At 39.4% G+C, this 23,562-nt stretch overlaps 1 protein-coding gene across 1 annotated transcript in view; it reads right to left on the reverse strand.

Moving 5' to 3' along the window:
- LOC150089847 (TOG array regulator of axonemal microtubules protein 1-like) overlaps window positions 1-23,562 on the reverse strand; it is a 221,689-nt gene that overhangs the window by 175,844 nt on the left and 22,283 nt on the right. The window lies entirely within an intron of this gene.

Consider the following 23,562-nt stretch of genomic DNA (forward strand, 5'->3'; position numbering starts at 1 on the left):
CAATTTACTTAAGTTACAAGTGCTAATTTTCTTGACATTTAACCGATGCTAAGTGAGTGAATGAGGCTATCTTTTTTTCAGAATTAGCTGGCTGAAGTATTAATATTAGCCACATAGTACAGGGAAGCCACAAACTTTTGCCACAAAAAAAAAAAAAAAAAATTAAAATTAAAAAATCATAATACAAATGGAAAAAAAAAATATATATATATATATATATACAGTAATACCCCGAAGTTACGCGATAGGTGGGTCCGACAAAAATCGCTTAAGTCGAATTCGCGTAAGTCGGGGTACAACTTTGCATATAAATACATATAAATTTTGTTTAATTGGGACCAAGGACTAACAAAAACTCTAGTTTAGAAGAAAAATATTAATAAAATTGCAGTTCTTTATACATATTAATACAAAATATGTATTAAAAAAATAAATGACTTACGTAAAAAAGTTATTTCGATGTCGATGGCTTCATAAAATCTAACAAATTTGTCTGACAACACAGCGCCTTCTTTTTTTCATGCAGAATTTCTTCGTAGCAAGCTAATAATTTTTTTATTTCTTGCTTTGTAGCTAATAACACGTTCTTCGTTGGAGTCTATGTTTTCTAAAATTTTTAAGCCCTTTACAATTGAGCCCTTTTCAATTTTCAACCTGTCAAGTTTGCAATTGTCATGTGCTTTTCACCGTTGCTTCATTTAGGCCTGTAGCACGTGCAATATCACATGGTCTTTCATTTCGCTCAAAGCGTTTCACAATTTCATATTTTTTCTCTATCGACAGAGGCGGACTGGCCATAAGCCTTATCGGGGAAACCCCGGAGGCCGGTGTGATTTTGGCCATAAACCATAGTATGAGGCCACTACAAATTTTCCCGGGTAAGAATTTTTGACCTAGTCTGCCTCTGTTTATCGATAATTGCTTTTCTTTTTTTCTTTTTCTCTCTGAATCTGCAGTGTCTTCACCAGTACGCTTCCTTTTCACACCTTTTAAGTATTTTACTCATTTTTAGGGAATAAAGCACAAAATGTAGGTGGTAGATGACTTCCATCAACCGGTGAAATACCACCACTTTGCTTATTGGAGGCTTGAAGTGGTGAAACCCATGTTTAGTCTCTAGAGCAAAGTTTCCGGCATCCCCCTCCCCCATACTTCTCCTTCAACCCATGCACGGTACTAAGTACTATAGGTTTTAATACCTTTCGTGTTTGGGGTTTTCATAAAAAAAAAAAAAAAATTACAAAACGAGGAGGCACGCTTGATACGCATAAACAAAGCTGCGTGCATGTAGCAACTGAATAAACAACACCATAAAGGCAGAGATACACTATTAACACCTCACATTTCTAGGGGTTACTACCATAAAACAATAACAATCCAGTTGCGTTTCTGCTAGTGGAATCTGTTGTAAACTGGTAGTAAACTCGATCTAATTGCATACCGATAGCTGGAATTTTTTTTTTTTTTTTTTTTTTTTGATTTGGTAGTTGTTGGCGCATCGGCTTCTGTGGCCATATTGCACCTCCCAAGGTTTTTGCAGTACTTTGATCCAAGCCCGAGGCGGGAATCGAACCCGCGACCTTTGGGTTGCCGGGCAGGTACTTTACCCACTCGGCTAGCCCGGTCGGCGATAGCTGGAATTGTGTTGGTTTTTACGTTATTATGGTGAAATGTGTTTCCCCTTCACTGATATAAAAAACATAAATACATTTTCTGAATCTTCTCTTCATTTCTATCGTGTTGCGTACGGTTGGGGTGATTCTGCGTTCGACTGCCATTTCTTGTAAACACAAAGGCGAATCGTGCATAAGCCAATTCGGTTTGTGTTATAAGATATCGTTACCGTATTTATAAATAGTGTATGATTGAATTCGTGTAGTGTAAACACGTGTTATACGAGGACTGACTGTATACGGCTCGACCGACGCGATCCATTTCTCTCATGAAAACGATGTAATTTCCGACAAAAGTTGAGCACGAATTCGAACGCACACATATAAATACGACAGTTGGAATACAAATTCTTGTATATGTGTGCAGCTCATGCACAGTAAAGTTGAATTTTGTTCATCTTTCGCTCTCATTCTCCGCCGTTGCACCGTATATCGATAACATATGAAAAACGACCTTGAAGATAGTGGGCGGCAGTGCTGCCAAACGAAAAAATCAAAACCGCGTAACTCCGAGTTCGCGTAAGTCGGGGTATTACTGTATATATATATATATATATATATATAAAGGGGAAAAAAAAAAAAAAAAAAAAACTTTATTTTCCTCCTCAAATAGGAAAATATCCAGCTGACCTTTGAATTTCCCTAAACTGTCAACGTCACTACCCACAAAGGTAACTTATTCCAGTAAATAATAACTCAGTGGTTAAAAGAAAACTTCATACAATCCAGTCTAAACCTTTTAATTTATTTGAATTTATAGCATCTAGTTCCAGACTCATTTATAACAGTGAAAATTTCACCTTCAATCATTTTACTATCCCATCTCAGAGCCTATTAGACCTCAATCAGATCCCCTCTGAGTTGCCCGGTTGCCAAACTCTTGAGCCCAAATATTCAGTCTTTCCTCATAAGGGCAATATTTGGCAGATCTCATCAATCAGGTTGCTCATCTTTAGACCTTTAAAATTTAAAAAAAAATATATATATATATATATATATCAGTCTTTATTTTTTTTTAAATTCAAGAAATTCTAGGTTTGTTATTTGTTAAGTATAAGCCATTTGGACAAAGTTTTCCAAGTGCAGTCTTACAATTGCCTTATAAACAGATTATGATCTCTCTCTCTCTCTCTCTCTCTCTCTCTCTCTCTCTCTCTCTCTCTCTCTCTCTCTCTCTCTCTCTCTCTCTCTCTCTCTCTCTCCCCCCCCCCACCCACAAGTAAACATTCAAAATATCAATAAGTCACCACTGGCCATCCTTACCACCTGTCTACACTGCTCAGAAAACTTCATGTCTGCCCGAAACTCCCAGTCCCTTTCTTCCTCTAGTGTTTTCATTCAATTCCACCGTGCGTTTTGGGGTTGCTAATCCCCAAGTGTAAGAGTTTGCATTTTACTGTATTAAAACACAGCTACCATTTCAAACTTATCAAAATCATCCTGAAGAAGTGCTGCTTGGTGCTGATCATTAACTACTCTCCAGATCTTGACATCATCTGCAAATTTTGACATCATATCCTTTATCTCTTTATCAATGTCATTTCTGAAAATCAAAAACAAGACCAATTCTTTGAGGACTCCACTTTTTATGTTTTCCAATCTGAAGAATAACCATTAATCACAACCCTCTGCCTCCTGCAATCCATCATAGAATTCTACCTGGTCCCAACATGCTCCAGCTTATATGGTAACCTCTCATAAAGGAATGAGTCAAATGTTTTGCTAAAAGAGGCATGTTCAGATATGGCTCATAAAGCAAATGAAATTCATCCCCCACTAACCTACCTTAAAAAGTGGGTTAGGGGTGGGGCAATTATGAATAATATATGTGCACAAGTAGCATTTTATAATTCGGGTTTTTGTGAATATATATATTTTTTAGTATATTTGTGAGCATATTTTTTTTTTATGGGAGGTTTGTCAGATGAAAATTAAGAATTGAGGGAAGGGTAAAATTAACAAAATAATAAAAAAAAAAAAAAAATGCATACTGCAAAACAAATTTCAAGCAAAAAAAAATGTATAAATTATATAAATAATAACATGCATTGTGGCTCTATTAGATGTCACATAAGACTCTGTATTCCATTTAGGGGTGGAACACATGAAGAGTATTTCCCAAACTTTTTAACTTGTCCTCCACTAAGATATTTTTAATAATAGCCATTCTCACTCATATACACAATTTTATAAGACAGTGAAAATGATATTACAAGGAGAATTCAAGTGATACTTTTCAAGCATTGTTATAACAAAAGCAAAGTTTACCTGCAGAAAGCATGAGCTGTGATTTTTCAAAAAAGTGTCATATTAAACATTGGGAAACCAAGATTTTCAGTTTTCATTTAGCTGCTAAGAGAAAACTGTATTTCAACTTCTCATGCAGATACCATGCTGTACCACATGGTATATTTATTTTCCACCTGAAATGGCTTATCACTTGGGTATTACAGTTTGATACCCCCCCTCCACTGCTTTAAATACTAATCAGCCTAGACTAGTGCTTTTCAACCTTTTTCAACCACAAAACTCTTTTCACACACAATTTTTCATAAATATCAATATATATAAACAATATAATATAATATAATACAGGTAGGCCCGTTTTATGATGCTTCAATTTACACCGGTTCACATTAATGCCCTTTTAAAATAATAATGACAAAAAAAATAAATATAAAAAGATAATTTGAAAGCACAGGAAGTGGTTACTAGATGGCGGGAGTGTCAACCAGAGGCAGACTGGCCATAAGACTTACCAGGGAAACCCCAGTGGGCCGGAGTCTGATGGAGGCCAGTGTGATTTTCAATTCACTATTTGTTGACTAATATACAAAAACTAAATGCACAAAAATCATAATAACAAAAATATGGATCTTCCTTATCCACAGTAATATACGAGTCAAGTCATTTGGAAATGTTTTGTTTGCCTGCACAGTAGTTGCATCAATGCTGTTAGTTTGTTTGATAAAAGCAGCACAACCAAGATGCCATCGTGGCTAGCGGCTACCATACACATTGATACAAGGTCGTGTGACTGTGGCCATTGTGGTGTGGTTATGACAAGCACGACTTCTTGGTACAGCATGTGGGAGAGATAGCATATAGGTTTTAGGACACTACCACTGAATTGTAGAATTTTAATCCCTTTAGCTTGTAATTTGTGTTAATTGGAACACCCATGAAATTAGAGTTAAAGGGATTACCAATTCAGTGGAATGTTAATCCCTTTCATTCATTCCACAATTCACAATAAAGCTTTATCTTTATGATTGTAAAGCTATCACCATTTATTTAAGTATTGTTAAATAAATGAAAAAATATTTTTATAAAATAGTTAATTGAGATTTATATTTAGAATTCATTAAAAAATTAATGATCAATAATTACTCTAGTTATTTGTAACCCCTCCACACACATTACCTACAATATGGCCATAAACACTAGTATGAGGCCACTACAAGATTTCCCCGGTAAGAATTTTTGACCCAGTCCGCCTCTGGTGTCGACATCAGTTGCTTTCTCCTTGTCCTCCAGTGTGCATGTGTTGTGAGCTGTGGCTTAAATTTTAATAATTACCTGTGTTTGTTAGTGCCTTATTATTTAAAAATAAATTGTGCACCATGTCTTCTAGGTGTAGTGGTGAATCTGTGCCTGAAAATGTAAAAAAAAACTGCAAATCTCTAACAATTGAAGTGAAAATGGACATTATTCGTCGTATGAAATCTGGTAAGCTGTTGTTGTGTTGTTGTGGTGTTATTTTTGGTGCAAGGGCAACTTAGGCCATATTGCACCTCCCAAATCAATTGACTTTACATACGGGAACTGCTTGTACAGCAGTTAAAAACGATCATACACTTTAATTTGTTTTAAATAGAGAAATAATTCAGAGAGATTTGCTTCTTTGCCTATGATACTATTGAGAGACAAAGGTTGTTGCAGGTCTGAGATGGAACTAAAAGCCATTCGTCGGGCGTTGTTAAACAAGCTACATTCGACAAGTATATGTTTTACTGTAAGTGGCTGTGAGCAGTTTGCACATTGAGGAGGATCATTCCCTGTAAGCAGATAGAGATGTGTGAGGTGAGTGTGACCTATTCGGATTCTGGCTAAGATTACTTCTTCTTTTCTATTTTTACGAAGGCTAGAAGTCCATAATTGTGGTTCAGATTTTATTTGGAATAGCTTGTTATTTGTTTGCATTTTCCACAGAAGTGTCCATTGTTCCATGCATGTTTTCTGAATTTTGTGTCTGTAATCAGGATATGGGACTAGATCATTTGTTGAGGCTATATTAGAAGGATGCTTTGCAGCATCATCTGCACATTCATTTCCTGGAATACCACTGTGGCCTGGGACCCAAGAAAAGATAACAGTTTGTTTATGCTCATGAAGCTGCATCAGCTTATGTTTTATGAGTTTTAATAAAGGATTGGTAGGTAAGGAAATCCCTTTCAAAGCTAAAATAGCACTTTGTGAATCGGTATATATTATACTTTTATTTATGGACAGCAATGAGATATTTTCCAGAGCAAGCTTAATGGCATGAAGCTCAGCGGTATAACTGCTACATTCGACTGGAAGTGAAATTGAGATAGTTGAATTAGGGAAGACAGCAGCTGCACCCACTTGATTGTCAGACTTTGAACCATCAGTATAGACCTTGGTGTATTCGGGGTACTTTTGTGTATGAGCATCATGTAGTTGTTGGATGTTAATATTTGCTATGGAACTTTTACCCCATTGCTCAAGGTATTCATGAGAAGAGAATGTGAGAGTAGACCATGGGGGAATCTGGTAAGCAGCTTTGCAGGTGCGTAAGACCTTAAATTTAGCACCTTCTACTATTACGACCATTATGAATAATGCTGAGAAGATCAAGCAATCACATACAGGAATTGTTAATGTAAGCGCTTCTAGAACAATTTATTCAAGGAGTGAGACAATGGAGAAGATGGGGAAGTTATTAGTGCTATGGATAGATGATATGAACCAAATTAACATTTAACGATAATATGGATAGATGATAATTAACATTTAACAATAATATGGAGAGATAGATTTGGTTCTTGAGGTTTTCACAGACATTCTCTCAGATATGCCAGACAAGCCGTACTTGCTACCTGGGAGTCTAAAACGCTGATGGAACTGATATTCGGGTGACACTCAAGTCAAGTGGACCCAATTTCGGCGAAGTCCGGACGGTCTGTGACAGCCAAATCCTCTGCTTGCACCTTCACGATGGTAGGACTGTTAGTAATCCTGGGTATAACCTCCATGCACAAGTAAATGGTGGGTGACCACCCAGGTGTGAACCAACGTAAGCAGGGGTCGAGGTGTGGCGCCCACACCAAATGGAGGAACGCCGCCCCTCTATGTTACCAGGCAGTCTTAGGTGGTAGATGACTCTCATCAACCGGTGAAATACCACCACTTTGCTTATTGGAGGCTTGAAGTGGTGGAACCCATGTTTAGTCTATAGAGCTAAGTTCTGGTCAACCCTTCCCCATCTCTTCCATCATGCAGTATGATTGATGACTTTTGAGGTAATGATGAACGTCGTGGCGAGATCCAATATTCCTTACATTTCGAGGGTACAGCTCTAAAACAGTGTTCGCAGGCCGGCCACTAATTAGTACACCGGACCGAACCTATTGGTAACTCTCTGGGAGGCTTCCGGATCAGCTAGTGTATAATCTTGCTACCTCTACTCTGCCAGATAGCGACTGGAGGGAGTCCGAGTAGTGGGTATGCGGGGAGCATTGTCGAGGCTACGTTATTAGCATTAGCATTAGTAGAGGCATTTGATGCAAGAAAGCAAGCTTATGCAGCATCAGCCAAAAAAAAAAAAAAAAAAAAAAAAAAGTAACATAAATAAATAAAAATAACCACTTCCACTTCACCCCTCTGTTCGTTCGAAATACCTGTCCAGCTGAGCCTTAAACTTATTTAGGCTATCAACTTCCACGACAAGGGATGGAAGTCTGTTCCACCCACCAACCACCCGCTGGCTAAAGGCAAATTTCCGCACATCTATCCTACATCTGTCTTTCCTCAATTTGAATTTATGCCCTCTCAGGTGATTTTTCTGAGCTAGAGGAAGAATCCCATCAGCATTGAGCATGCTCAAACCATTCAAGGCTTTGTACACCTCTATCAGATCACCCCGCTGGTGCCTAGTTTCCAGACACTGTAATTTGCAAAACTTAAGCCTTTCTTCGTAAGAGAACCCCTTTGTCCCATTCACCAATCTAGTTGCCCTTCTCTGTACTCGTTCCAGCAGCTCTACATCCTTCCTGAAATGAGGCCTCCAGGCCTGTATACAGTACTCTAGGTGTGGCCTGACCATTGCCTTATACAAGGGAATAATCACCTCCTTATCCCTGCTAGAAAAATTTCTATATATCATTGACAATACACCATGAGCTACTCTTGCAGCTCGTCTGCACTGCTCAGAGAACTTCATATCTGCCTGCACCACCACCCCCAGGTCCCTTTCATTCTCTACCACTGTCAGTGTAGTACCACAGAGTTGATACGTTGCTCTGGGGTTGCTGTTTCCCATATGTAGTACTTTACATTTGTCAATGTTAAACTTCATTTGCCACCTCGAAGCCCATCTGCTCAACCTTTCCAAATCCTGTTGCAGCAGCATAGTGTCAGTAGTGTCCTTGACAACCCTGCCAACCTTTGTATCGTCTGCAAACTTGGACATTAAGCCTGATATACCATCATCAATATCATTTATAAATACAGAAAACAATAAAGGCCCCAATACTGAACCCTGAGGGACTCCACTAATAACATTAGTCCACGATGAGCAGTGTCCATTGATTACCACTCTCTGTCTTCTCCCCCTCAACCACCCCTTTATCCATAGCAGCAACTTGCCTCCAATGCCACACTGCTCCAATTTGTGCAGCAGTCTTCCATGTGCAACAGTATCAAAAGCCTTTCTAAGATCCAAGTATATAATATCAAAGTTATTCCCTGCATCCAGTTCTTTTGTGACTGCATCATAGTATCCAATCAAATTGGTCAGGCAAGACTTCCCCTTAACAAAACCATGCTGTGTCCTAGCTATAACTGAAGTCTTGTCTAGATGATCCTGCAGTGCTTCTTTCACCAGTGCCTCCATTAATTTTCCGGGAACAGAAGTTAAACTCACAGGTCTATAATTACTTGTGTCAGCCTTTGATCCCCCTTTGTGAATTGGGGTCACATTTGCACATCTCCAGTCAATGGGTACCTCCCCTGAGTCCAAGGAAGCTCTCATAATTATGGCTAAGGGTTTGCTTACCTCCTTTGCTGCCTCCTTTAATATAACTGGATAGATCCCATCCACCCCAGGTGCCTTTCTTGTGTTTATCTTCAACAATTTCTCCTCCACTTTGCTCTCAGTTATTACAAGATTCTCTAGCTTACTGCTAGAGTTGAATACACCTCTGGCATTCCCCTCGCTGAATAACTCCTCATGTGTGAATGTCGATGCAAAATATTCATTTAGTTTGTTAGCTACCCGAGCAGGGTCATCAACAGTTGACCCATCGATCTCAAGTGGACCAATCTGATTCATCCCCTTCCTTCTAGAGTTTACATAAGTAAAGAACTCTTTGCTGTTTTTCTTCGCATCCCTTGCCAAGGATCTCTCGTAATCTGCCTTCGCCTGCCTAACCTCCTTTGTAACTTGGTTACAGATCAACTTGTATCTATCATAGGCATCCGTGTCACGTGTTAATTTGTATGTATCCCATGCATTTTTCTTCTCTGCCATATGCCTCATTAGTTCATCTGACAACCATTTAGGCCTAAACCTTGAACAATATTTCTTAGTTGGTATGTAAAGCCTAGTAGCTTCCACGATAAGTTCTTTGAATGCTTCCCATTTTGAATTTGCTGTTGGCAATATCATCAGTTGATCCCACTGTATAGAATTTAAATACTGTCTCAGTCCATTGTAGTCGCCTTTACGAAAGCAATACCCCTTCCCTTTACCCCTAATGGTAGTTACCTCTTTGAGTAACTCCCACTTCAGCACACTGTGATCACTGCCACCAAGTGGTTCATTTATCTGCAGATTCTGAATGCATGAAGAATCACTACTGATAATCAAATCAAGAGTATTACTCCCTCTAGTTGCCTCCCGAACATGCTGATGTAGAAAACAATCATCCAATAAATCCACAAAAGCCTTGCTACTGTGTGAGTGACCAGCCCCCAAATTCCAGTCAATATCTGGGAAATTAAAATCCCCCATTATAAGACTCTCTGATTTACTGGCCCACTCTATTTCTCCGAACAGTTTCTTATTATACTCATCAGAGTCATTAGGCCTATAGCACACTCCTACTCTCAATTTTGATCTCCCAATGCTTATGTCACACCAAACTGACTCGACACTGCACTGTCCAGCGATGTCGACTGGCTTCACTTCCTTGGATTTTATGTGTTTCTTAATTAATAGCATAACCCCTCCTCCCTTCCTATCCTGTCTATCCTTTCTGTACACATTGTACTCCCCAAATTCCAGTTCTGCATTTCTTATATCTGTGTGACACCACGTCTCTGAAATCCCCACAATATCTGCCTTTGATGTTTTGAGCAATACCTCAAATTCATCAAATTTATTTACTAAACTCCTAGCATTGGTGTACACACAAGTATACATGCACCTGTTCTTTTTCTTAGCTACCCTAACACAACCCATGTGTTTACTTGTACCCCAATGATTCCCAGCAGTCTCTGAAATATCCTGCATCTTATTTTCCAGGCTGCGGCTCATTCCAATAGAAGCAGTGCAAGAATCACTTTCACCTCTGCCAGTGGCTACTGTTAATCTATTAGTCCTTGTATCCCCCCAATCTAGCAGTTTTCCGACCCACCTAACATTGCCTCGATAGCATCAGCAAACATTCTTGCACCCTTTCTATTTAAGTGTATCCCATCCCTGTAGAAGCAGTCTCTCCTGTTATGTCAAGGATCTGGGTATATTCTTACCATGATGCCATATCCAAAAATTTCATTACTTCATACAGCATGTCCCACCCACTTTTTCTTATTATTGAATACACCAAGAATTGTCAAACTAATAGAGCAAGCTTATCTGCAAAAAGATCTAAACCTCCCAAGCACTTCCTAATTCATTTCACAAATATACGTGGTCTCAATTCTAATCTCAACGATGTCCATTTCCACTTGCAGTCTGCCAAACTCCATGTACTTTTTCTGACAGAATCTCAGTTATTGGTTGATTCAACTACTGCTCATCTCAGATGCCCAAATTATTCGCTGTATGATTCCTTTCGCCTCAAAGGTGGTACTTGTCCATATGTCCATTCTGACATTCCCTGTCAGAGACTTGGCAATTTGAAATCTCCTCTCTTTGATCTTCTCTGGCTTAAAATCTCTCTACCTCATTGTGTCAAATTCATCCGTTGTCTCTACCGTTCTCCCAACTCCACTAATCACTTGGAGCTCTTTGACTTCCTCTCTTTGCAACTTGACTTTCTCCAGTCCAACTTTCCTAACAGTGAGATAATTTTCCTTGGTGATTTTAATGTTCACAACTCCAGCTGGCTTCCGTTTTCTAGTCACACCGACCCAGCAGGTTGAGATGCTGAGGCTTTTGCAATTACTAATGACCTAGCACAGATTGTTCATTTACCTACAAGAATACAGGACAATCCTAAGCATACAGCCAATACGCTTGATCTTTTTCTCACAAATAACCCTTCTAAGTACACGGTCGAAGTGAGAGGTCCTTTAGGCACTTCAGATCACAACTTGGTGATTGTCTCTTCTCCAATGGAGCCTTTATCTCATGGCTATTCCCAACCTCGTGTTGTTTGGCATTACAAGAATGCAAAATGGGTTGACCTGCGAGACTTCTTTTCTTCTTTTCCTTGGTCGGATTACTGTTTCAAAACTTCTGATGTCAACGTTTGCTCAGATCATGTCAGTGAAATTATTCTTGCAGGAATGGAATCCTTTATCCCACACTCCACTTTAAAATCTTGTCGTTTATCTAAACCTTGGTTTTCCAATAAATGTGCTAAGGCTGTTCAAGAGAAGAATGTTACATATCGTAATTGGCTTGTTTCTAATTCTTCAGTTTCATTTTCTGCCTACACCAAAGCTCGCAACAATTGTAAAGCAGTTATTAATCAGTCCAAACTAGAGTTTGAACAGGCTAAGAGTAGAAAACTTGCTTCTTGCCCTAATGGTAGCCGAGCATTCTGGTCTCTTGCCAAAGCTACTGGCCGCAACTTTTGCCCATCTCTGCTCCCACCTCTACCCAAACAAGATGGTTCTGTCATCACTTCAGCCAAGGATAAAGCTGACCTGCTAGCATCCCATTTTTCTTCCAGGTCATGTATTAATGATCTTGGTAAAACACCTCCCACCATTCCCAACACGCTCCATTCAATGCCTCCTGTGGTCTTCCGTCAAAAGTATATCAGAAGGATTTTGATGAATCTTGATGCTAAGCAAGCTCCAGGTCCTGATGATATTTCTCCATTTGTTCTCAAAACCTGTGCTCCTGAACTTACTCCTATTCTTTGCCGCCTTTTTTCACTTTCTTATTCCAAAGGTGTTTTTCCTTCTGCTTGGAAATTTGCTCATATCCAGCCAGTTCCTAAAAAGGGTGACAAATCCCTCCCATCCAACTATCGTCCCATTGCAATTACTTCTACTCTTTCTAAAATAATGGAGAAATCAATTAACCGCCAACTCTTAAACTACCTAGAAACCTTCCGTCTGATCAACGATCGCCAGTATGGATTCCGTCAGTGTCGATCCACTGGTGATATTCTGGCTTATGTTTCCCATTTATAGACTAATTCAATGGAAAGGTTCGGTGAAACACAAGTAGTTGCTCTTGACATCTCAAAGGCTTTTGATCGTGTTTGGCATAAAGGTCTTCTAAATAAGCTTCCATCTTATGGTTTGCCAACTGTTTTTAGTAATTGGTTATCCAGTTTTCTCTCTGATCACTCACTGAGGGTGATGGTAGATGGCTCTCTGTCTTCTAACTTCTCCACAAATACCGGTGTCTCCCAAGGTTCAGTTCTCTCCCCCACTCTTTTCCTCTTGTATATTAATGACCTTCTTCCATTGACTGGAAATCCTATCCATAGTTTTGACGATGATAGCACATTGCATTCCACTTTCCATTTTGAGAAACCTTGTCCTGCTCAATCAGCTTCAACTTCTCGAAAATCTGCTACCAATTCCTTAAATGCCGATCTTCAGGTAATTCTCCAGTGGGGCAAAGACAATTTAGTTGATTTCAACCCTTCTAAAACTCAGTCTTGTCTTATATCTCGCAAAAAGGATTCTTCTGCTCCTATGCTTATCTTTAGTGACACTCCGATTTCTAGGCAAAATGATATATCTCTTTTGGGGATTACCCTGACTTCTAATCTCTCTTGGCACAAGCACATTACAAATATCGTTTCCTCTGCATCTAAAAAACTTCAGTTTTCTCTTTCATTCTCAACGTTACTTTTCTTCCAAACAGCTGCTCACTCTGTATAAATCGCAAATCTGTCCTGCCATGGAATATTGTTCCCACATCTGGGGTGGTGCCCCCAAAACCTCTCTCAGGCTTCTTGATTCCATTCAGAAGTGGGCAGTTAGGTTAATTAATGATTCATCTCTAACAGTTTCTCCACTCGCTTTCTCATAGACGTACTCTTTCTGCTGCATGCCTCTTCTACAGATACTTCCCTGGGCACTGTTCTTCTGAATTGGCTTCTATAATTCCCGCTATCTCTTTCAAAACAGTCCGAACACGTGCCGCCACCAGCCAACATCTATTTACTGTCCAACTTCAAACCCACAGAACCAATTTTTCATCTTCCTCATTTATTCATTCAACTGCCGTTTTCTGGAACAACCTTCCTTCATATGTATTTCCTGAAAATTACAATCTACAGAAGTTCAAGTCCTATGTCAACAAATATCTTCTTTCGTCTTCTCAACCTCCAACCCAAGCACGGTACTAAGTACTATAGGTTCTAATACCTCTCATGTTTGGGGTTCACATAAAAAAAAAAAAAAAAAAGATGACATGAACCAAATTAACACAGGCAGTGGTTATGGAGAAGGCTAGGAGTTTGTTCAATGAAATTAATGAGGAATTGAGAAGGACTGAATCATTTTTTGGCTAGCAGGGCTGGTTTTCCTGGTTCAAAAACCGGACCAGAATTCACAATGTAAAAATTACTGGTGAGGCAGCTAGCACCGACACTGCAAGTGCTGAGGAATATTCTTCCATATTCCAAAGTTAATGGATGAAGGCTGCTACACCCCAGACTTGGTCTTTAATGCTCATGAAACAGGGCTGTACTGGAAGATGCCTGGTAGGACGTACATAGCTTGTGAAGAGAGGTCTGCCCTGGTTATAAGGCTAGAAAAGATCGACTTACATTTCTTCCGAGTGATAATGCATCAGACACTTTTAAATTAAAGCCAATGTTGGTGTACCATTCAGAGAATCCACATGTTATGAAGAGCATTGTGACAACTTGACCCTGTTTTCTGGTGCTCTAATAAGAAGGCATGGGTGAACCAGACCCTTTTTAGTGATGGTACATTACTTCTTTTGTCCAGAGGTGGACCAATTTTGTGCAGCAAACAACTTGCTCAAAAATATTGTTTTAGTCCTTGACAATGCTCCGGGACATCCAGCCAACCACGAAGATATCCCTAATAACGTTCTGTATGTGAAGGCCGTTTATTTTCTGCCCAACACTACCTCACTGTTTCAACCAATGGATCAGGGTGTTAATGTGACCTTCAAGGCATACTATTTATATACGACCATCAAACGGATTGTTGAGGCAGTGCAGGCATCTAGCTCAATGACTGTGAGGGACTAATGGAGGTCCTACATCCTTAAGGCCATAAGTAACATTGCTGCAGCCTGGAAAGAAGTGTCACAATCATGCATGAATGGCATTTGGAGGAAATTGTGGCCTGATGTAGTGTCTTACTTTATTGAGTTTGAGCCAGTTTCAGCAGTGGCTGAAGATGTCACTTGGATGGCTGAGGATGTTGGCCTTGACAAGGTTGACACTGATGATGTCAGTGAGTTGCTGCAAAGCCATGGTGAGCCTCTTTCAAAGGAGGACTTAAGAGGAGCTGGCTGCACAACTGGCTAAACAGGATTCTGAGGAGGAAGAGGAAAAGCAGGAAATTGTGCCAATTAGGACCCTCAGCACAAAGACACTTCAATCAGCTTTGGCACAAATACAAACAGGCATTGAAACTATATGATAATGACCCAAACTGGGAATGCAACTCTTCCATCCAAAGAGCTGTTACTAACATATTGAAGCCCTACTACAATATGTTAGAAGAGAGAAAGACTCAACAGACATCATTGCTGCAGTTCTTTTCTAAGGCCAAAGAACCTGCAGGACCAGTCGATTCTCTATCAGGCCCATCCCATTAACGCCGCCCCATTACGCCACTGCCAAAGAACATCAATAAAGGGGGGAGGACAATGACATTACTACACACTCCAAAGATGTCTCTGCAGGAACGAAGTACTAAGTTAATTTTTTATTTTATTACTTATATTTTTATCTATAAATATTATTTATATCTCAATTATAAAATAACCACAAATATTATATTAACTCTTATGGTTCAAATTTTGTAGTGAAGGAACCTATCTCATTTAAATACATTACAATTCTTCCTCGTTTTACGCTGCTTCAGCTAACAACCCTGAGGAGGTGGAACGTAACCCCAGGTAAATTGGGGCCTACCTGTATAAACAGTTTAAAAACTATATCATACACAAGCTATTAATATCTATATGATATATACAAATTAAACAAGTTAGTTAACATATACAGTGTATTACATTTCAGGCATTTGATTTTTTCTTAAATTAAATGATTTTTTCTTTTTCTATGATTAATAAAAATAAAAATTAAATATAGATATCTTCGTATTAAAATTATAACTTAGCATTAGCATTAGTAGAGGCATATAATGCAAGAAAGCAAGCTTATGCAGCATCAGCCAAAGAAAAAAAAAAAAATAAAAACTTCCACTTCACCCCTCCGTTCGTTCGAAATACCTGTCCAGCTGAGGCTTAAATTTATTTAGGCTATCAACTTCCACAATAAGGGATGGAAGTCTGTTCCATCAACCAACTACCCACTGGCTAAAGGCAAATTTCCACACATCTGTCTTTCCCCAATTTGAATTTATGCCCTCTCAGGTGATTATTCTGAGCAAGAGGCAGAATCCCATCAGCATTGAGCATGCTCAAACCATTCAAGGCTTTATATACCTCTATCAGATCACCTCGCCGGTGCCTAGTCTCCAGACACTGTAATTTGCAAAACTTAAGCCTTTCTTCGTAAGAGCAACCCTTTGTTCCATTCACTAATCTTGTTGCCCTTCTCTGTACTCGTTCCAGTAGCTCTATATCCTTTTTGAAATGAGGCCTCCAGACCTGTATACAGTACTCAAGGTGTGGCCTGACCATTGCCTTATACAAGGGAATAATCATCTCCTTATCCCTGCTAGAAAAATTCCTGTATATCATTGACAAGACACCATGAGCTACTCTTGCAGCCTGTCTGCACTGCTCAGAGAACTTCATATCTGCCTGCACAATTAGGACATGTAATTTCACTTCACCACTGCATGTTGTTTGAGAATGACCAAATTTTTGGCATTTAAAATATCTTAAGGGATTTGGAATGTATGCACAGACACAGCAGTGCAGATAGCCGTCTTTCACTGAGTTTGGTAAATTTGGTGTACTGAAAGTCAATATGATATTTCATATTGGAACTAGTTTATCGTCCTTCCGTTCATAATTTGCCTTGCTTGTGTTACTTTTTGTTCCTGTAATTCCGTAACTATCTCCTCTTCAGTGACATTCAATAAATCCCATTCACTTATCACTCCTTTTGAGGAGTTCAGTGTATTATGTGGTGTGACTTTGATTGGGATTCTGCTCATAGATGACAGTTTCAATAACAGTTCAGAGTGTCTTGTTTGCGTAGTTTCAATTAACAGATCCTGACTGGAGCTGTTTTGCCATTTTTGGTGTTCCTGCCAAATTTTTAAGACAAATTTTTAGGATAGAGGGCGCTGACTCTATTTAAAAGTTACAGCTGACAGTTACAGGCTCCGCAAAAACGATAAGTGTTTGCCTTTTATTTACATGATTGTTGTTTTATATTGTACTTAATACGTAGTCATATAGTTATAGTTACGCTGGTTATTTTTTATTTTAATTTAGATAAAGAGTTTTGTGGATTTTACTTACGATAGGTAAAACCGTTATTTTTGTTCGATTTTTGTAGCCATTGTTTTTGTATATAGGGAATTCAAAGTTTTTGTAGGGAATTCAAAGTTTTTAATTGAGGTAGCTCTAACGCATAATTATATAGTAATACGCTTCACTGTTTCTATTTCATAGTTTCTATTCAAATACTACTGACATTTAATTTATTGATTTTATTAATTTAAACTACCATGCCCCGAACTAGAGCAGCAAAGCAACGGGCACAAAGTGGCAGGAGTGTTGTGACTCGGGGGAGAACTGAGGGGGGCGATTCTCCAACGCGTCACAGCCTAAAAAAATGTGCAACTTGTGAAATGTTTGCCGAACTCTCTGGAACGGAACATGATATTGCCATGGGGGATGTCTTTGTGTGTGCGCGATGTAAGGAGTGTAAGGAAATCAGGCGACAACTCAGCGTTGTTATGGGCCTATATGAGAGTTTGAAGGACAGGGTGGATGCCCTCGAAGGAAATAAATTGAGGGGCCCATCAAGCTCTCAGCTGCCCACATCAACGCCAGAGCTTGCACTTGGTCATCACGCAACACAGCGGCAACCCCCAAGGCAGAATGCGCTGGTCTCACAGGAACTATTAGTTGTTGGTGACTCTATTGTCAGGGAAACGGGGAACATGCTTTGTAAAAAGGATAGGTGGAACAGGACCAGGGTATGTCTGCCAGGGGCAAAGGTTGATGACGTTGTAGAGCGGATATCATCTTTCAAGGGCACAAAAGGTGATATAGTTGTACACGTTGGCACTAATGATATTAAGAGTAGAAGACCGGCAGAATTACTCAACAAGTACAGGTCACTGTTGAAAAAAAGCCGAGAATTAGGGTTGAATTTGAAAGTGTCTGCAATTCTGCCCAGACACGATAGGAGGGAGTATATGATGAGAGCCTTGTCGATCAATTCGGCCCTGGAAAGATTGTGCAAGGCTCAAGGGGTAGAATTTTTTTCAGCCTGGACTGTACTTGTTAACAGGAGAGATTGCTTCTACAGGGATGGGATACACTTAAATAGAAAGGGTGCAAGAATATTTGCTGATGCTATCGAGGCAGTGTTAGGTGGGTCGGAAAACTGCTAGCTTGGGGGGATACAAAGACTAATAGTTTAACAGTAACCGCAGGCAGAGGTGAAGGTGATTCTTGCACAACTTCTATTAGAATAAGAAGCGACCTGGAGCGAGGGGTGTTGGGGGTTTCAGGGACGGATGGCAGTCATCCTGGAATAGTTGGGTATATGGGATGTGTTAGGGTAACAAGGAATAGGCATAGGAGCATGTATGCTTGCATGTATACCAATGCTAGAAGTATAGTAAATAAATTTGATGAATTTGAAGTGTTGGTCAAGACATCAAAGGCGGATATTGTTGGGATAGCAGAGACGTGGTGTCACAAAGATATAAGGAATGCAGAACTGGAATTTGGGGAGTACAATGTGTACAGAAAGGATAGACAGGGCAGAAAGGGAGGAGGTGTTATGCTGTTAATTAAGAAAAACATAAAATCAAAAGAAGTGCATCCAGTTGATATAGATGGACAGTGCACTGTTGAGTCAGTTTGGTGTGACATAAGCACTGCAAAAGCAAAGATAAGAGTAGGAGTGTGTTATAGGCCTAATGACTCGAATGAGTACAATGAACAATTGTACAGAGAAATAGAGTGGGCCAGTAAATCAGAATGTCTTATAATGGGGGATTTTAACTTCCCAGATATTGACTGGAACTTGTGGGTTGGTCACTCACACACTAGTCAGACTTTTGTGGATTTATTGGATGATTGTTTTCTGCAGCAGCATGTTCGAGAGGCAACCAGAGAAAGTAATACTCTTGATCTGGTTATCAGCAGTGATCATTCGTGTATTAAGAATTTGCAGATAAAGGAACCACTAGGTGGCAGTGATCACAGTGTGCTGAAGTGGGATTTACTCAAAGAGGTAACTACCGTCAGGGGTAAAGGAAAGGGTTTTTGCTTCCATAAAGAGGAGTACAGTGGTCTCAGACAGTTTTTAAATTCTGTACAGTGGGATCAACTGACAATGTTACCAACAGTAAATTCTAAGTGGGAAGCATTCAAGGAATTAATCGTGGATGCTACTAAAAGTTTCTTACCTATTAAGAAATATTGTTCAAGGTTTAGGCCTAAAAGGTTATCTAATGAACTAATGAGACTCGTAACAGAGAAGAAAAATGCATGGGATGCATATAAATTATCAGGCGACGCAGAAGCCTGTAGCAGATATAAGCTAGTCTGTAATCAGGTCACAAAGGAGGTTCGGCAGGCAAAGGCGGATTACGAGAAATCTTTGGCAAAAGATGCTAAGAAAAACAGCAAGGATTTCTTTACTTATATAAACTCTAAAAGGAAGGGGCTGAATATGATTGGTCCACTTGACATCGATGGTTCGACTGTTGATGATCCTGCTCAGATAGCAAACAAACTGAATGAGTATTTTGCATCTACATTCACACGTGAGGAATCATTACAGTTTGAAAATGGAAGAAGGTTATCAAATTGTAGCAGTGTGCTTAATGATTTTGTAATAACTGAGAGCAAAGTGGAGGAGAAATTGTTGAAGTTAAACATAAGAAAGGCACCTGGGGCGGATGGGATCTATCCAGTTATATTAAAGGAGGCGGCAAAGCAACTAAGCAAACCCTTAGCCATAATTATGAGAGCATCCTTGGATTCAGGGGAGGTTCCCACGGACTGGAGATGTGCAAATGTATCCCCAATTCACAAAGGAGGTTCGAAGGGTGACACGAATAATTACAGACCAGTTAGTTTAACTTCTGTTCCGGGTAAAATAATGGAGTCACTGGTTAAAGATGCATTGCAGGATCATCTAGACAAGACTGCAGCAATAATTCAGACACAGCATGGGTTTGTTAAGGGAAAGTCTTGTCTGACAAATTTGATTGGTTATTATGATGTGGTCACAAAGGAACTGGATGCAAAAAATAATTTTGATATCATATACTTGGATTTCAGGAAAGCTTTTGACACTGTTGCGCATGGTAGACTACTGTACAAATTGGAGCAGAATGGTATTAAGGGTAAGTTGCTACAATGGATAAAAGGATGGTTAAGTGGGAGAAGACAGAGGGTGGTAATCAATGGGTGCTGCTCTTCGTGGACTAATGTTATTAGTGGAGTCCCACAGGGTTCGGTGTTGGGTCCACTGTTGTTTTGTATATTTATCAATGATATTGATGAAGGTATATCAGGCTTAATGTCGAAGTTTGCAGATGACACGAAGGTTGGCAGGGTTGTTAATGACAGTAATGGCAGTGTGCTACTGCAACAGGATCTAGATAATTTGGGCAGATGGGCTAAGAAGTGGCAACTGAAGTTTAACCTTGACAAATGCAAAGTACTGCATATGGGTAGAAGTAACCCCAGAGAAACGTACCAACTGTGTGGTACTACACTTAAGGTGGTAGAAAATGAAAAAGACCTGGGAGTAATTGTGCAGTCAGATATGAAGTTTTCTGAGCAATGTAGACAGGCTGCTAGGGCAGGTCATGGGGTTTAGTCAATGATATATAGGAATTTTGCTAGCAGGGAAAAGGAGGTGATTGTCCCTCTGTATAAGGCAATGGTCAGGCCACGCCTTGAGTACTGCGTACAGGTTTGGAGGCCTCATTTTAGGAAGGATGTAGATTTGCTTGAGCGTGTACAGAGAAGAGCAACACGATTGGTGAGGGGAATGAAGGGATCCTCTTACCAAGAGAGGCTTAAGTTCTGCAAATTGCAGTGGCTGGAGACTAGGCACCTGCGCGGTGATCTGATTGAGGTCTATAAGGCCTTGAATGGGTTGAGCACGCTGAATTCTGATGGGATCCTCCCACTTGTTCAGAATACGAACCTACGGGGACATAAGTTCAAATTAAGAAAGGATAGATGTAGAATAGATGTGCGGAAATTTGCCTTTAGCCAGCGGGTGGTTAATTGCTGGAACAAACTTCCATCTGTCGTTGTGGAAGTTGATAGGTTAAATAAATTTAAGGAGGAACTGGACAGGCAATTGGAGGGTATGGTGTGATTTTTTTTTTTTTTTTTGGCTGATGCTGCATAAGCTCCTACACTTGCTTTCTTGCATCAAGTGCCACTACTACTACTACTACTACCATCTTTGAATGACAAAGGGAGACAATTTGCTTACCGGTTCAATCGATAATGAACGCATTATCAGAAAAGCTGGTGGTTCTCATTTGCTAGAATCTGTTCTCATTCTTTTCGGGAGACAGATCATGTTCCCTTATACGGGTGTCAGTATGTTGAGAGCCTGTTGGTTTTGGTGGTGGATATTTGTCACAATCTATTGTTGCTCCTTTTAGCTCTGGGAGAGGGGCTTCCTTCTCCCAGGTTACTAGCCCTGCGTTGCTGGCGGGTAAAGCAGTGGCATTGCTGGCAGGTAAAGCAGTGGCGTTGCTGGCAGGTAAAGCAGTGGCGTTGCTGGCAGGTAAAGCAATGACATTGCTGGCAGGTAAAGCAGTGACTTTGCTAGCAAGGAAAGCAGTAAAAACATTGCCAGCGGAAGAGGGTTTATGAAAAAAGCTAGTACTCTCCCTAGAGAAACACTAGAAAATCACACTATAAATCACTTGGAAACTATCGCTTGGCACTTGAGGCCAATGCAAAAGGCACTGGACAGTTGGTAATTTTCATTCGAGCTTGTAATGGCGATTTTGGAATTGTCAAGGAGTTGTTATCCATGGAATCAATGCAAGACAGCAAAACTTTTTTTTTTTTTTTTTTTTTTATGAAAACTCCAAACACGCAAGGTATTAAAACCTATAGTACTTAGTACCGTGAATGGGTTGAAGGAGAAGTAGTATGGGGGGAGGGGGATGCCGGAAACTTTGCTCTAGAGACTAAACATGGGTTTCACCACTTCAAGCCTCCAATAAGCAAAGTGGTGGTATTTCACCGTTTGATGAAAGTCATCTACCACCTAAAACTGGATCAAATATTTTTGAAAAAGTAGAAAATTGTCTAAAGAGGTTTAATTTACCCTGGAATAAAATTATTAGTCTAACAACAGACTGTGTGCCATATTTGACTGGAAAAAATAATGAATTATTGAAATTGATTCAAGACAAAATTAACAAAACTGATCCAAAACATAAAATAATAATAATTCATTGTATTATTCATCAGCAAGTCTTATGCAAAACTGTACTCAATGTGGGGCATATAACCACACCTATTATAAAGATTGTAAATTTCATTCGATCCAAGGGATTAAAACACTGACAGTTCATAAACTTCCTTGACCTTCAGTGTGGGCATACCGATGTACCTTATCATAGTCACGTAACGTGGTTAAGTTTAGAAAATGTGCTTCGTAGAGTATGCGAGATGAAAGATGAAATTATATTATTTTTAGAAATTAAAAATAACTACAATTTCACTGAGCTTAAAGATGAAGGTTGGATCTGCGATTTTGTTTTCACAGTGGATACTGTTACACACCTCAATATATTAAAAAAGAGCTACAAGGGGAAAATAAATTCGCACATGATAAAATAAATTCACTCATTCTCTCCTTTACCCCTTTCTCAATGCTCTGGTATATCTGCTCTGAGACATAGCAAGCATACCAGTACTTGTCAAAGGATAGTCAACATAGAAAGAGGTTACAGCAACAAAGAGTATGAGGATACGCACTTTATGTATGGTAAAAGCCAACGGCAGTGCACTCGAAGCCGCACGTTTGTACCAAGAAGCATTTCCCCACTGAAGGCAGCCCAACAGGTGCATATTCATCAGGGTACATCAACATCTTAGAGAACATGGGCACTTCGCACATTGGAGTACAAGCAGGTAGGCCCAGAAGCATAACACCTGATGTTGAGGAAAGGGTGTTAGAAAGAACAGAACAAAATCCAGGAATTTCGATAAGGAACGTTGCTCTGCAAGAGCGTGTACTGAGTCATAGCAGTGTGTGGCAAATTTTACATTGCCAATTACTGTACCCCTAGTTATTGTACATTGCCAATTACTGTACAACGTGTACAATGTCTTGGCAATACAGACTAACCTCCCAGAGTGCTCCCATAGTCAGTGGCGTATCCTAACAGAAAATGTGCATTATCTCGAAAACATTTCATTTGCGGCCCGATGTTCATTGGGACTTTTTTTTGCTTATTTTAGTTTGTACTTTTCACCTTTAAATTATCGACCATCATTTTTGAAACACCCTGTATATATATATATATATATTTATTTTTTTGTAGCACTTAAAAGACATCTTAATAATCATTTCATTCCAAATCTACTTTATGATATTAGTATTAGTATTAGTATTAGTAACGGCCGCATGGTGCAAGAAAGCCTATGGCTTATGCTGCACCAGCCAAAAAAAAAAAAATAATAAAAAAAAAATAAAAAAAATAAATCCGAACAAAACAATGATAAAAACAAAAAAATAAAAATAAATAACTAAATAATAATAATTAATAAAATAAAAAAATAAATAAAAAGGAAATTAAACCTATCATCCTATGTGCTTCCCTTACCCGAAAGTACTATCCAGATGACCTTTGAATTTCCCCAAACTGTCGG

The sequence above is a fragment of the Mastigoproctus giganteus genome, chromosome 2, assembly GCF_048544385.1.
Source record: "Mastigoproctus giganteus isolate SK-2022 chromosome 2, ASM4854438v1, whole genome shotgun sequence".
Lineage (NCBI taxonomy): Eukaryota > Metazoa > Arthropoda > Arachnida > Uropygi > Thelyphonidae > Mastigoproctus > Mastigoproctus giganteus.